Raw genomic sequence first — 13,317 nt, 5'->3', positions numbered from 1 at the left:
CACCTGGTACTGGCTGCTATCAGAAGACAAATAACAGAGTTAGATGGACCTTTGGTCTAGCCCAGTGTAGCTGTTCTTGTTGTTTAAATTACACTCAGAGGCACTGATAATAGAGTGACTGAAAGTTTGGGTGTGAAGGGCTGATAGGCCAGTGTTCCAGTCCCCTCGCAGATGACCCCCTCCCTCTGGGACAGGGGCAGGTCCGAGCTCTCACACCAAGTGGCTCATTGGGGCTGCCAGAATCTGTGGGTGGCTCACTCAGTTTACGCCGAGGGTTGAGTCCTGCTTTGTGCGCCGTGTCTGAGAATGAAAATCCTTACTGAATGAGGGAGGCAACCTAGTGACAGAGGATGTGGAAAAAGCTAATGTACACAATGCTTTTTTTGCCTCTGTCTTCACAAACAAGGTCAGCTCCCAGACTACTGCACTGGGCAGCACAGCATGGGGAGGAGGTGACCAGCCCTCTGTGGAGAAAGAGGTGGTTAGGGACTATTTAGAAAAGCTGGATGTGCACAAGTCCATGGGGCTGGACGAGTTGCATCCGAGAGTGCTAAAGGAACTGGCGGCTGTGATCGCAGAGCCATTGGCCATTATCTTTGAAAACTCGTGGCGAACGGGGGAAGGTGGGTGTTTTAATCGCTGTGCAGACATAACGTTAGGATACGTCTACAGTGCAATGAATCACCCACGGCTGGCCAGTGTCACATTAATCAGGATCATGTGGCTTGGGCTGTAAAGTTGCAGTGTACAAATACAAAGAAACAAGAGCAAAAACCGGTTGCCTTTATAGCTAGATAGCTATAGATACATGGCAAATAGCAACAAGAATCAGCGTAGAGCTGGATCTAAAAAAAGGAAAGATTAATCTTTGCTCTACAAATAATAACTACTGATAAATGGTAATATAAAAAAGGACCTCAAATTCCTTCGTAATTTGATGGTTCTTGGAAGTTCCAGGCATATTGGCTAGAATTTTCGAGACACAGATTGTCAGAAAAACATAACACGCTGAGTGCTCCACCTGAAACAACAGCAAATACTGTTGCCTAGATAGATAGATACATTGCAAAGAGCAACAAGAATCAATGTAGAGCTGAATCTGCAAAACAGAAAGATTAATCTTGCAATACAAATAATAATGTATTAATTATTATTAATTATTTATTATTATTTTATTTTATTATGTCACAAAGGACCATGAATTCCTTCATACTTTTATCATCCTCAGGATGTTGCTGTGAATTCAGAGACATGATTGTTTTCTGGAGCAGCCGTTGCAGTTTCAAAAGGAAATTCAGGCAGAAAACGAAGCAGGGAGGGTTGTGATGGGGTGCATGAAAGGAGAAGAGGCTTGTTCCTCTTGAGTTTTCTTTCTGTTGCTCTCGTGATCCTGATGGAGGAAGTGGAAGCTTAATTTGAGTTTCTCCCCACTCCCCTCCTTCTGTCGGCGTTGTGTGTCTTCACCAGGAGTGCTTCCACCGAATGAAGAGGGGCAGTGTGGGGGGGCTGAGAAACGGGGTTCTTCACTCCGCGCAGCTGCCCACTGGGAGCCCAGCTGCCCCCTGGGCTCTTGACTCCCCACCTCCTCCCTGGAGTGGGAGCCATCCACCTGGGCTTCTTGCCTGCCTGCTCCCAGCCAGGAGTGGGGGCGGGGGCCAAGGGCCCAGGCTTCTCGGCTCCCTGCGCTGGGAGCCGGGAGCTTTCGTGCAGCAGCCCCGCGAGGAGCCAGGCAGGTGCAGCCCCGCTGGGATCAGGGAGCGGAGGGCAGCCATGAAGGGAGCCAGCCAGAAGCCATGACATTGGCAAGACAGCCAGCAGCCCCTGTGAGTAAGGCAGTGTCTACACAGACACTGTGTTGTCCTAACGACCCCAACCTAATCCCCGTGCCTCTTGAGGAGCTGGAGTTACTATGTGGGTGTAGCAGGGCACTTACATGGATGGGACAAGGCTGCAGTGTGCACCGTGAGGTAATTAGGACAACCTAAAATGCTGTCGGCAGGCCTAACTGTGTAGTGTAGCCCAGGTTTTAATCTCCTGCTGATGGGATATATGCTGGGTGCCTTATTTCCTTTGCTTAGGAGTGCTTGTTCTCACACCTATCTCCTTGCTTTCCATTCCAGTTCAGGGAAGGAGAGAATAACCAAGTCTTCAGGTATGAAAAGGCAAAACATTTCTACATGACCCTTCGCAGTCAGTGAAACCTGTGGTGGGAAACGTGCCCTTGATTTTACTGCATTTTTGGTTTCTTGTCTTGTTGGTTGCTCCCGAGGAGCTGGCAGGGAAATGTCCATGGAGAAGTGGAGTGGATGTGAGGTTTCTTGCTTACGAGATTTGCCTGCATTTTGGCCTCATTGTGAGAAGGGCAAATTGGATGAGACATTGCAGCTTTTCTGATGCCTGTCTGAGTTTGGAAAGTAAGTTCTTTGTTGTCCTGTTCTTCAAAGGAAACTGAGGGAGTGGATATACACTGGCAGCTGAGAAAGCCTTAGAAGGGGAAATCCAAATCTGGGCACAATTGGTTTCTGTCATAGATTGTAGTGTAGTATGGTGTTTATCATGTTTGCTTGGGTTCAACTCCCAGTAGTGGCTTTTAAGGCACCTGATACTGGCTCCTATCAGAAGACAAATAACAGAGTTAGATGGACCTTTGGTCTAGCCCAGTGTAGCCATTCTTGTTGTTTAAATTACACTCAGAGGCACTGATAATAGAGTGACTGAAAGTTTGGGTGTGAAGGGCTGATAGGTCAGTGTTCCAGTCCCCTCGCAAACGACCCCCTCCCTCTGGGACAGGGGCAGGTCCGAGCTCTCACACCAAGTGGCTCATTGGGGCTGCCAGAATCTCTGGGCGGCTCATTCAGTTTATGCCGAGGGTTGAGTCCTGCTTTGTGCACCGTGTCTGAGAATGAAAATCCTAAACCTCCTTTTGAAATAAAGAATACAGCAGCACCTGTTTTGTCACTGCCCCGAAACAGACAGAGAAATGGAGAAATGCCATTGAGTCCAGGGGAATACTTCACTGCGGTTTTACCTGTTTCACTTGCCAAACTCCCGCCCAACCTTCTGGGCTCCTAGAGCAGGGTCCTGAGCCTGAGCCGAGACACGTACCCTGCAACTTTACAGCCCAAGCCGCTGTCCTGGATTAATGTGACACAGGCCACCCATGGGTGAATCATTGCACTGTAGACATATCCCAACGTTATGTCTCCACAGCGATTAAAACACCCAGGGCACCTGTCCCAGAGCCCGGGGCAGTTAACTGAGGCTTATGGGCCTGGGGCTGCAGGGCTATAAAATGACAGTGGAGACAGATGGGCTTGAGCCCAATCTCTGAGGCCCACGAGGGGTGAGGGTTTCCGACCCCAGACTTCAGCATGAACACCAATATCTGCACCCCAGTTTTGAGCCCCACAGCTTGAGCTCCAGGAGCCCAAGTCAGGTGACCCAGGCCAGCCCTGCTGCCATCTTTATCCCGGGAGAGAGGGACTCTACGGGGACCTCTCCATTGCAGTGTCAGCCCAGGGGTGGCAGGCTGTGCTCAAAGCAGCACCCTGGAAGCCCCATAGTCACCACTCTCATAGAATTAAGGTACGATTTGTACAGAGTCGGCCTGGTGAGCTATCATTGTAAAAGTCGTGATCTGCTGAAGGCTAGTGGCTGGGTGGATGGTGTGTGCTAGGCTTGTCTGGGAAGTGGTGGAGTTTTGCTCTGGGTGCGTCACTGAAATATGTGATGAGGCTGGGAAATGGCCACCGCCAGCCTTTCCGGTGTGACGCTGGAGGAGCCAGACTCGCTGCTGGCTCAGTGAAGGTATCCACGCTCCCAAGGACTCTCCCAGGAACCGTGTACAATGCGGACTCCTCCGAGACAGCCCAGAGACAATGGACACTGCTTGACTCACATCAAGGCAGAGGAAATTTCTAGCAAGTTGGAAGAGGGGAAGAGACGTCATGACTTGGCCTCTCTCCCCTGCAATTCAACACCTGGCAACACATCTGGAGGACAAAGACTGAACTGAAATAATTCAGAGATCAGAAGAGAATAATAATAATCCATTCAAATGAAAGTCCCCAAACAGACTAGAATTGGTTTCCCAGCAGAAAATTTTCAATTTTGTTTTCCCAGTCAGACCTCGCCAAGGGAAGCAGAGAGAAAATGTTTGAGTTGCTTCCTCCAGAGCACCTTGACCTAGACACGCTAGCTGTGGGTCACTGTCGTGGCTGAGGTGGGGGCATTTTAATTATTTGGGCTGGTCCCAGGGTGTTTGGGGGACATTATGAGGCTGTTACCTTTTGAGATAAATACTAAGAAACAAAGAACTCTTTGAGAAATCTGGGATTTAGACGTGTTTTATTGACAGCAAGGGAGGTCTGAGTTCCTGAGAAGGTTTTTGTTTACAGGAAGCAATGTGGCTTGTACCAAAGGGGAGATGGTTGTTTGTGAAGGAGGGGAGAAGACAAAATGCACACAATGAGGATGGGATTCAAACCCATGCATGCAAAGCACAATGATTAGCAGCCCACCACTTTAACCACTTGGCCACCTCATATGAGCTGCCAAAGAAGGGACAGGAGGAGAAATCTAAGGCCAGCAGAGGTAGGAACAATAAGGAGTTTTTAAATACGAAGTGTAAGGAGGGTCTGAATGACCTCCCCCCTCACATCTAGTGATGAGCTGGGGGAAAGACTTCAGGAACAGACCGTCTTTACATAGACAGGCCTCCTCTGCCTAGGTATGCAGCAAGTATCCTTTGAATAAAAAAACAAACAAACAAAATAGAAAGGTAATTTTTTGGTTTTCCTGCAGTCAGCCAAAAAAAATGTGAAAAGAAAGGGGCATTTTTAAGCAATCATCTGTCCCCACCCAGGGGCTGGGGAATGCTTATTTTCTTTTTCAGACACTTTCTGGGCAAGCTGGTGCCAGTGGAAGAAAACCCAGAACGCCGTGGGTCCCCTGTCGCAACAAAACATTGTGTTCTGTGTTTGTCTTGTTGTTCCTGTTATTTTGGTGGATATTGTAAATTCTTCAGGCGTGACACCCCCTTTTAATTGGGCATGTCGTGCTGCCCCTTTCGGGGCCAAGGGAAAATGTACCCTAATTCAACCTCTTCCACCCTCTACTCCGCCACCTCCCTCCAAATTCTCTGTGACACCCCCATCCCCACGGTGGTCTACCCCCATCCAGAGACCTGTGGTTCTTAATGCAACTGGTTTACAAATGACTATCGCTCTGTTCCCCACTGACTGGTCTCTCAGTACAACATTTGATAACTGTTCTGTTTACCAAAGTAGGTGAAAGAATGTTGCCATAAGTAATTTCAAACTCATTTGAATTGGATGGAGGGGAAATAAACAAGAACATCCGAAAATGGCGAGCCCCCACAAATTACCTCTGGGAAGGCTGAAACTCACTGCAGGAAGCTGACTCAGTGTCTCAAATCCAACGCTTGGAATGTGCCTGGGGCTACTGGACGGAGTGGGATTACGTCAGGGATTTGAATCATAGACTCATAGAATCATAGCATAACAGAGTTGGAAGGGACCTCTGGAGGCCATCTAGTCCAACCCCCTGCCCAGAGCAGGACCAATCCCCACTAAATCATCCCAGCCAGGGCTTTGTCAAGCCTGACCTTAGAAACTTCTAAGAAAGGGGATTCCACCACTTCCCTAGGTAACGCATTCCAGTGTTTCACCACCCTCCTTGTCAAAAAGTTTTTCCAAATATCCAACCTAAATCTCCCCCACTGCAACTTGAGACCATTCCTCCTTGTCCTGTCATCTGCTACCACTGAGAACAGTCTAGATCCATCTCCTTTGGGTCCACCTTTCAGGTAGTTAAAAGCAGCTATCAAATCCCCCCTCATTCTTCTCTTCCGTAGACTAAACAATCCCAGTTCCCGCAGCCTCTCCTCATAACTCATGTGTTCCAGTCCCCTAATCATTTTTGTTGCCCTTCGCTGGACTCTCTCCAATTTTTCCACATCTTTCTTGTAGCGTGGGGCCCAAAACTCGACACAGTACTCCAGAAGAGGCCTCACCAATGTCGAATAGAGGGGAACGATCACGTCCCTTGATCTGCTGGCAATGCCCCTACTTATACAGCCCAAAATGCCATTGGCTTTCTTGGCAACAAGGGCACACTGTTGACTCATATCCAGCTTCTCATCCACTGTCACCCCTAGGTCCTTTTCTGCAGAACTGCTGCCAAGCCATTCGGTCCCTAGTCTGTAGCGGTGCATTGGATTTTTCTGTCCTAAGTGCAGGATTCTGCACTTGTCCTTGTTGAACCTCATCAGATTTCTTTTGGCCCAATCCTCTCATTTGTCTAGGTCCCTCTCTTTCCGATCCCTACCCTCCAGCGTATCTACCACTCCTCCCAGTTTAGTGTCATCCGCAAACTTGCTGAGGGTGCAATCCACACCATCCTCCAGATCATTAATGAAGATATTGAACAAAACCGGCCCCAGGACCGACCCTTGGGGCACTCCACTTGATACCGGCTGCCAACTAGACATGGAGCCATTGATCACTACCCATTGAGCCGACAATCTAGCCAACTTTCTACCCACCTTATAGTGCATTCATCCAGACCATACTTCTTTAACTTGCTGACAAGAATACTGTGGGAGACCGTGTCAAAAGCTTTGCTAAAGTCAAGGAATAACACGTCCACTGCTTTCCCTTCGTCCACAGAACCAGTTATCTCATCATAGAAGGCAATTAGTCAGGCATGACTTTCCCTTGGTGAATCCATGCTGACTGTTCCTGATCACTTTCCTCTCCTCTAAGTGCTTCAGAATTGATTTCTTGAGGACATGCTCCATGATTTTTCCGGGGACTGAGGTGAGGCTGACTGGCCTGTAGTTCCCAGGATCCTCCTTCTTCCCTTTTTTAAAGATGGGTACTACATTAGCCTTTTTCCAATCTTCCGGGACTTCTCCCAATCACCATGAGTTTTCAAAGATAATGGCCAATGGCTCCGCAATCACATCCGCCAACTCCTTTAGCACTCTCGGATGCAACGCATCCGGCCTCATGGACTTGTGCATGTCCAGCTTTTCTAAATAGTCCCGAACCACTTCTTTCTCCACAGAGGGCTGGTCACCTCCTCCCCATGCTGTGCTGCCCAGTGCAGCAGTCTGGGAGCTGACCTTGTTTGTGAAGACAGAGGCAAAAAAAGCATTGAGTACATTAGCTTTTTCCACATCCTCTGTCACCAGGTTGCCTCCCTCATTTAGTAAGGGGCCCACACTTTCCTTGGCTTTCTTCTTATTGCCAGCATACCTGAAGAAACCCTTCTTGATTTCCACTTAGCTCAAGTGATGGTTGGTTGGGAAATAGTATTCTAACCCTCGATCAGGGTTGAAAGGGACCTCAGGAGGTATAGAGTCCAACCCCCTGCTCAAAGCAGGACCAACCCCAACTAAATCATCCCAGCCAGGGCTTTGTCAAGCCAGGCCATATAAACCTCAAAGGATAGAGATTCCTCACCTCCCTAGGTAACCCTTTCCAGTCTTCACCACCCTCCTAGGGAAATAGTGTTTCCTAATATCCAACCTAGACCTCTCCCACTGCATCTTGAGACCATTACTCCTTTTTCTGTCATCTGGTACCCCTGAGAACAGGCTAGATCCATCCTCTTTGGAACCTCCTTTCAGGTAGTTGAAAGCAGCTATCAAATCCTTCTCACTCTTCTCTTCTGCAGACGAAATAATCCCAGTTCCCTCGGCCTCTCCTCGTAAGTCATGTGTTCCAGTCCCCTAATCATTTTTGTTGCCCTCCCCTGGACTCTCTCCAATTTCTTTCTGTAGTGGGAGGGGGCTCTGAAAACTGGGCGCAATGCTCCAGATGTGGCCTCATCAGTGCCGAATAGAGGGGAATAATCACTTCCCTCAATCTGCTGGCAATGCTCCTCCTAATGCAGCCCAATATGACCAGTTACCCATATTGAATGCAGGCTCAGCAATATTTGATAAATTGGTTGCTGTCCATTCAGTCGGTTATTTCCTACTTATTCATAACTAATGAAGATGCTCTAAGGGGATGGGAGAGAGCTGTCCCGTCCGTGTAGTTAATCCACCTCCCCGAGAGATGGTAGCTATGTCAGTGGGAGAAGCTGTGTCGGTGGGTGGGCAAGCTGTGGGGTCTACATGTATAGATAAAGTTTAATCAAACCCCATTTTTAAAACCACCCATCGTCTGGGAATGGAAAAGGAGCTCTCTGAGCAGGGCCTGTCCTTCAAAATCCTTAAGATCACTGACTTGCCTATGCCAATGCCATGGGGGGTGTAGCTCAGTGGTTGAGTGTTTGACTGCAGCTTAAGTAGTCCTTGGTTCAAATCCAAGTGCCCCCTTACAAGCCTGTTCCCTTAACAAAAATAAGCACATTTCCATTATGTTCGGGAGCTCCACTGAATAGGGATTAATGGAAACATTCAGTGTTTTCCTGTGCAAATCCATAGAAACCTAGCAAACAGGTCACTCATCTGAAATCAGTTCCAATCCTCTGAGTGTCTAGTTTATGTTTTCACCACTGAAACAAAGACACATGAAGGCACATTTGCAGATCCTTGGTCTCCATGGGCTACAATGTGCAGAAGAACAAGAACCCCATCCCCTTGGGAGGAATGGACGAGTCTGTGTTACATTCCAATGGCAGCTGTTTAAAGGGAACGTGCTTCGAGTTCATGATCACCCGCAGCGTCTCTGTAAGGTTACCAACCACAGAGCCAGTTGTGGCTGCATCTAAGTAACGGCAGAGTTAGTGTAGTACCAGATCGTTAATTGCACAGCGTCACTTTCTGGTCTCGTGGATCATTTGGGTAGAAACAGCCATTTCCTGCCTCTCTTTCACACAGAAGGACAATTTTCTATGTGCAGACGCAGGAACATCAAGATCTTTCTCTGTCCCTTGTGCAAAGTAGGGTGTCAAATTCCAAGGAACCTTCCTCTTCTGCGATGGAAACAATGGAGAAGCAGGGGGCCCTGGGCACCTCCAGCCCTGGCCGGGAGATGTTCCCTCCCTGCTTTCTTTATGCTGCTTGTTGTTATTTCATGGAGTGTCTGGGATGGGGGAAAAGATGAGTTCACTCCAGGTGGAGGGAAAAAAGGACCCTGAGAATCTCAGGGCCTCAGGGAAAACCTAATCCCTGCTACCGGGATCACTGAAGTGCTGGGGATTTGAGCAGGAAAGGGACTGTGTGAATTGTCCAGGTGGGGAATGAATAACCACCGACAACTAGTTCCACCTCATTAACCACCAACACAGGCTAATCGTGCTGCAGATAGAAGGGAAACTGGGAGTGATTCTTTGCTGTCAGCCATGGAAACAGTGACCCGAGTGCACTGCAGTGAATGTGCTGGGGAAAGCTGGACTTTACAGGCAGGTGGAAATAGCAGATCCGAGAAAAGCCCCCCCCCCCAACTTCTTCCACCGGGGTGAGGTGTTGAGCGACTCACAGCGCCCCCCAGCGCCGTTACCTTTCAGCAGGGGCTGGCAGCTCCAGCCAGTCAATACAGGGGAGAGGGCCGAGTGTATCTCTGCACCCTGAGTCCAGGGCAGGCCCTCTCTGTCCCCCACATAGAGAAACTGGCCCTGCTGCAAAGTGACCCCTGAGAACCAGCAACCTCCAGGACAGAGGGTTTGGCCCTCAGAGCAGGGAATGTGTCCCCCATGCTGCCATTAGGCCCCTGGAGGCTCTGGAAACAGGAGGGCTCTGAGCGTAACCCATCCCAAACAGCCGCTGTCTGGGGATGTAGCTCAGTGGTAGAGCGCATGCTTTGCATGTATGAGGCCCCGGGTTCGATCCCCAGCATCTCCAAGTTCTCTTTTCACCCTGCTGCTTTGCTCAGGCCCAGAGGGGATGTGGCCCAGCAGTCTCCCTGCAGGAGTTTCAGTCCTGCTCAGCGCGTGGCAGGTGCCCATTGCACGGAAGGTCTGTGGGGGTTTCTGCTCCTAAGTCACCTTGGTACATTTAAGATTCCCACCCAAGGGGCGACTTGGGACAGTAGCGGATGAGAAGGGGGAATCCTCCAGCCCTGGAGGGAAAGGTCCCGTCTGCCCAGACTGAGGGGCAAGGAGACGGAGGGGCAGTCAGTGCTCAGAGAGGAGAGAGCTCAGTGATTTACACCCATCAGGGGACACTGTCTTTTTGAGGCGGGTGCAGCTGGCTTGGGATGGTGCTGATGATGGATAGAAAACAGGCTGGAGTCAAAGACAGATCAGACCACAGAAGGGGAAGGCGAAGGGCAGCTCCACAGAAGGTCCTGGGTGCTCAGATACCCCAGTTCTAGGTACCCTGGCCTGTCCCAGAGAGAAAAGACAAAGAGGGGCCCAGCCCCCCGACAGTCATCCCATGGACAAGAATCTGGTTGGGAGTGGGGTGAAGGTTCCCGATGGACAAAGGGGAGCTGAAGTCCCCCAGCGTCCTGGAATTTAAGCAATGCAAGCTTCAAACCCTGCACGGGTGGGGCCTGAGGGGCACCCGCAGAAGGTTGGGCTGGACAGGGGCGGCAGGTTTCTACAATTTTTGGTGGTTTCCAGAATGGGACCAAGTCCTGCCTCCCCGTCCACCTCCCCCCACATCTGCCTAAGGCTCTGGGAGGGAGTTTGGGTATGGGAGGGAGAGGGAAAGGGGTTGGGCTCTGGGAGGGAGTTTGGGTGTGGGCTGTGGGTTGCGGCAGGGCGTTGGGTGCAGGAATGGGTGGGGTGGCCAGGTTCTGGGAGGGAGTTCAGGTGCGGGGTCTGGGCTGGGGGAGGGGGTTGGGGTGCAGGAGAGGGTGCAGGTCGGGCTCTGGGAGGGAGTTTGGGTGTGGGGTGTGGGCTCTGGGCTGGGGGAGGGGGTTGGGGTGCAGGAGAGGGTGCAGGTCAGGCTCTGGGAGGGAGTTGGGTGCAGGGGGTGGGCTCTGGGCTGGGGAAGAGGGTTGGGGTGCGAGAGCAGGTGTGGGGGGAGGCCTGTGGGAGGAAGTTTGGGTGCGGGATCTGGGTTGGGGTTGGGGGTTGGGGTGCAGGAGGGGGTGCGGGCGCAGGCTCTGGGAGGAAGTTTGGGTGTGGGGTGTGGGCTCTGGGCTGGGGCATGGGGGTAGGGTGCAGGAGGGAGTGCAGGGGGCGGACTCTGGGAGAGAGTTTGGGTTCAGGGGGGTGGGCTCTGGGCTGGGGCTTGGGGTGCGGGAGAGAGTGAGGGGTGCAGCTCTTACCTCAGGCATCTCCCAAAAGCGACCCACACCCCCCTCTGGCAGCAGCTCCTAGGTGGGGGGTCTCTGCCCATCGCTGCCCACAGACACCACCCCAGCAGCTCCCATTGCCACAGATGGCAGAGTCGGCCCTCGGGGCGGGGGCAGCATGTGGAGATCTCCCCACCCCCGGGGCTGCAGGGACGCGCCAGCCGCTTCCGAGACTGGCAGGCCACACGGAGTGTAAGCAGTGTCAGGGTGAGCTTCACCCTGACATCTGGTGGTGAGGTCTGGCAAGTTGTGGAAAAGAACTTCAGGGGCCGATCTCATTTGCATCGGCACACCCACCCCACCTAGAACGAGGCCATAGCTGCCCAAATGGTCACTTTGGCTGCTGTGGGATCCCCAGTGTCTCTGTTATTGGGGCAGGAAGAATAAATTGTGATTACCCTGATTATGGGAACTGTGCTGGGAACTGTACTTGGCCTTTTGTTATGATGGAGGGACTCACCATCAACTAAGTAGCACTCGCTAGGCAAGGGTCATGGGTTCTAAAACTCTGTGAATTGAGAGAGGGTGGGGACAAGTATTAATACTTTGTGGTATGGGTTCCTTGATGAGGGCCTTGCATGCTAATTGTCCTTCCTTTTGTCTCTCCACTGTGGAATCTCAGAGCTAATCTGGATTCCATTAGGAGTCTCGTTACAGACTGCTGAGCTCACTTTGGGCTAATGGTGGACCAGCACTGAGGCTCCCCTACTACAAGCTGACTTCACTAAAAAGCTGGGCTGACTAAAAGCTGAAATCACTGAGTGTTGTGTTAAGTAGTGGGGGAGCCTGAAAATATATTGTGGAGAAGTTTGTGGGACGGCTGGAGTGCCTCGTGGACAGGCTGGTGGAGCAGTTCATGGGACGGCAGGAGCTGCTGGTGGGCTGCGGAGCGGAGCTGAGCGAAGCAGTTTGTGGGGCGGCTGGTGGAGTGGAGGCCTATGGAGCTGTGGGGCGGTCAGCTTCAGATCATGTAAGGTGCCTTTTACCCCTACCCCCATCTCCACCCAGGTTGGGAGGTAAAGCTCTGCAGATAAACTTTTGAACTTTGGGGCTGCCCTGACCAGGGACAGAGACTTTTGGGTCATTGGACTTTTGGGACGTTGGACGATTTGGGGTTGCTGGACTCAAGAACCAAAGGGAAAGGGCACGCCCCAATTTGCTTGGGGTGGGTTTGTTTTTTTTGCTCGTGGGTTGTGTTATGAATCCTGTTGGTGGTGTTTCCCCAACATAATGCCACATTGTTTCTCTCTGTTTTTAAAAGGCTTTTTGATACACTCAGACTAGGTGCTTGCAAGAGGGGAAGTATTGCCTCTGGGAGGCGCTCAGCGGGGGTGGTACATATTTGTCCCAGGTCACTGGGTGGGGGCTCGAGCCGGTTTGCATTGTGTTATTGGGATGGATCCCCTAGATATTGAACCCGGCCCTTGTTGCTGCCAACTCTGACGGGCAGAAGGGTTACATGGAGCGAGGGTGGGCAGGAAGCCGCCTTAGCCCCCTTGTGCTGCCGGTGATGGCGGTGGGGGTTCCCGGGCCCTTTTAAATTGCCCGGGGGCAGCAGGCGGGGCTGGGGGAGACACCGGGCCCCGGACTTTGGTGGAGCCAGGCCCCCGTGGTCTTATGTTGCTGGAGCATGGGCACCAGGGGCCCAGATGAGGCGCCTCCCCTGCGGCTGGAGGAGCATGGGTGCTAATCCACGTTTCGGCAGGTTGGTTTTTGGAAAGTTAAATGAAGGCAGCCTCTGCTCTGGGCTCGCCCAGTTTCAGGGCCTGACGCTGCTTTGCACAACGACGAATCTCGGAACAGGCCAGCACTGAAATGACGGCAGAACCTGAGGAAGGAAAAGCCTCCGGGTTCGTCTGTGGGCCTTGACGCCGAACGGGAGCCGTAATTTGACTCGCTTTGTGGCTGCGGCCGGTAAAATGTCAGGACAAAGTCGTCCCAGTGATTGTGACACTGGGTTTGAGGCGGCTTTGGTCTTATTACAATGTAACTAGCATGGAACACTTGTGTTTTTAAAGGTGGCTTCCCCAAGCAATCCCAAGTTGTTCTTCCCAGAGCTGAGTGATGGTGGGCAGCAGGGGATCTCCCCAGTCTGTGG

At 51.5% G+C, this 13,317-nt stretch overlaps 2 non-coding genes across 2 annotated transcripts; both read left to right on the top strand.

The window, feature by feature from the left end:
• The first annotated feature begins 8,278 nt into the window (after window positions 1-8,278).
• TRNAC-GCA (transfer RNA cysteine (anticodon GCA)) lies at window positions 8,279-8,350 on the top strand. Its single transcript has one exon. It is a non-coding gene; the product is annotated as a tRNA-Cys (tRNA).
• Window positions 8,351-9,745: 1,395 nt separating this feature from the next.
• On the top strand, window positions 9,746-9,817 carry TRNAA-UGC (transfer RNA alanine (anticodon UGC)). The gene has a single exon. It is a non-coding gene; the product is annotated as a tRNA-Ala (tRNA).
• Window positions 9,818-13,317: the final 3,500 nt, after the last annotated feature.

The sequence above is a fragment of the Caretta caretta genome, chromosome 28, assembly GCF_965140235.1.
Source record: "Caretta caretta isolate rCarCar2 chromosome 28, rCarCar1.hap1, whole genome shotgun sequence".
Taxonomy (NCBI): domain Eukaryota; kingdom Metazoa; phylum Chordata; order Testudines; family Cheloniidae; genus Caretta; species Caretta caretta.
This window is presented reverse-complemented; position numbering and strand designations above follow the sequence as displayed.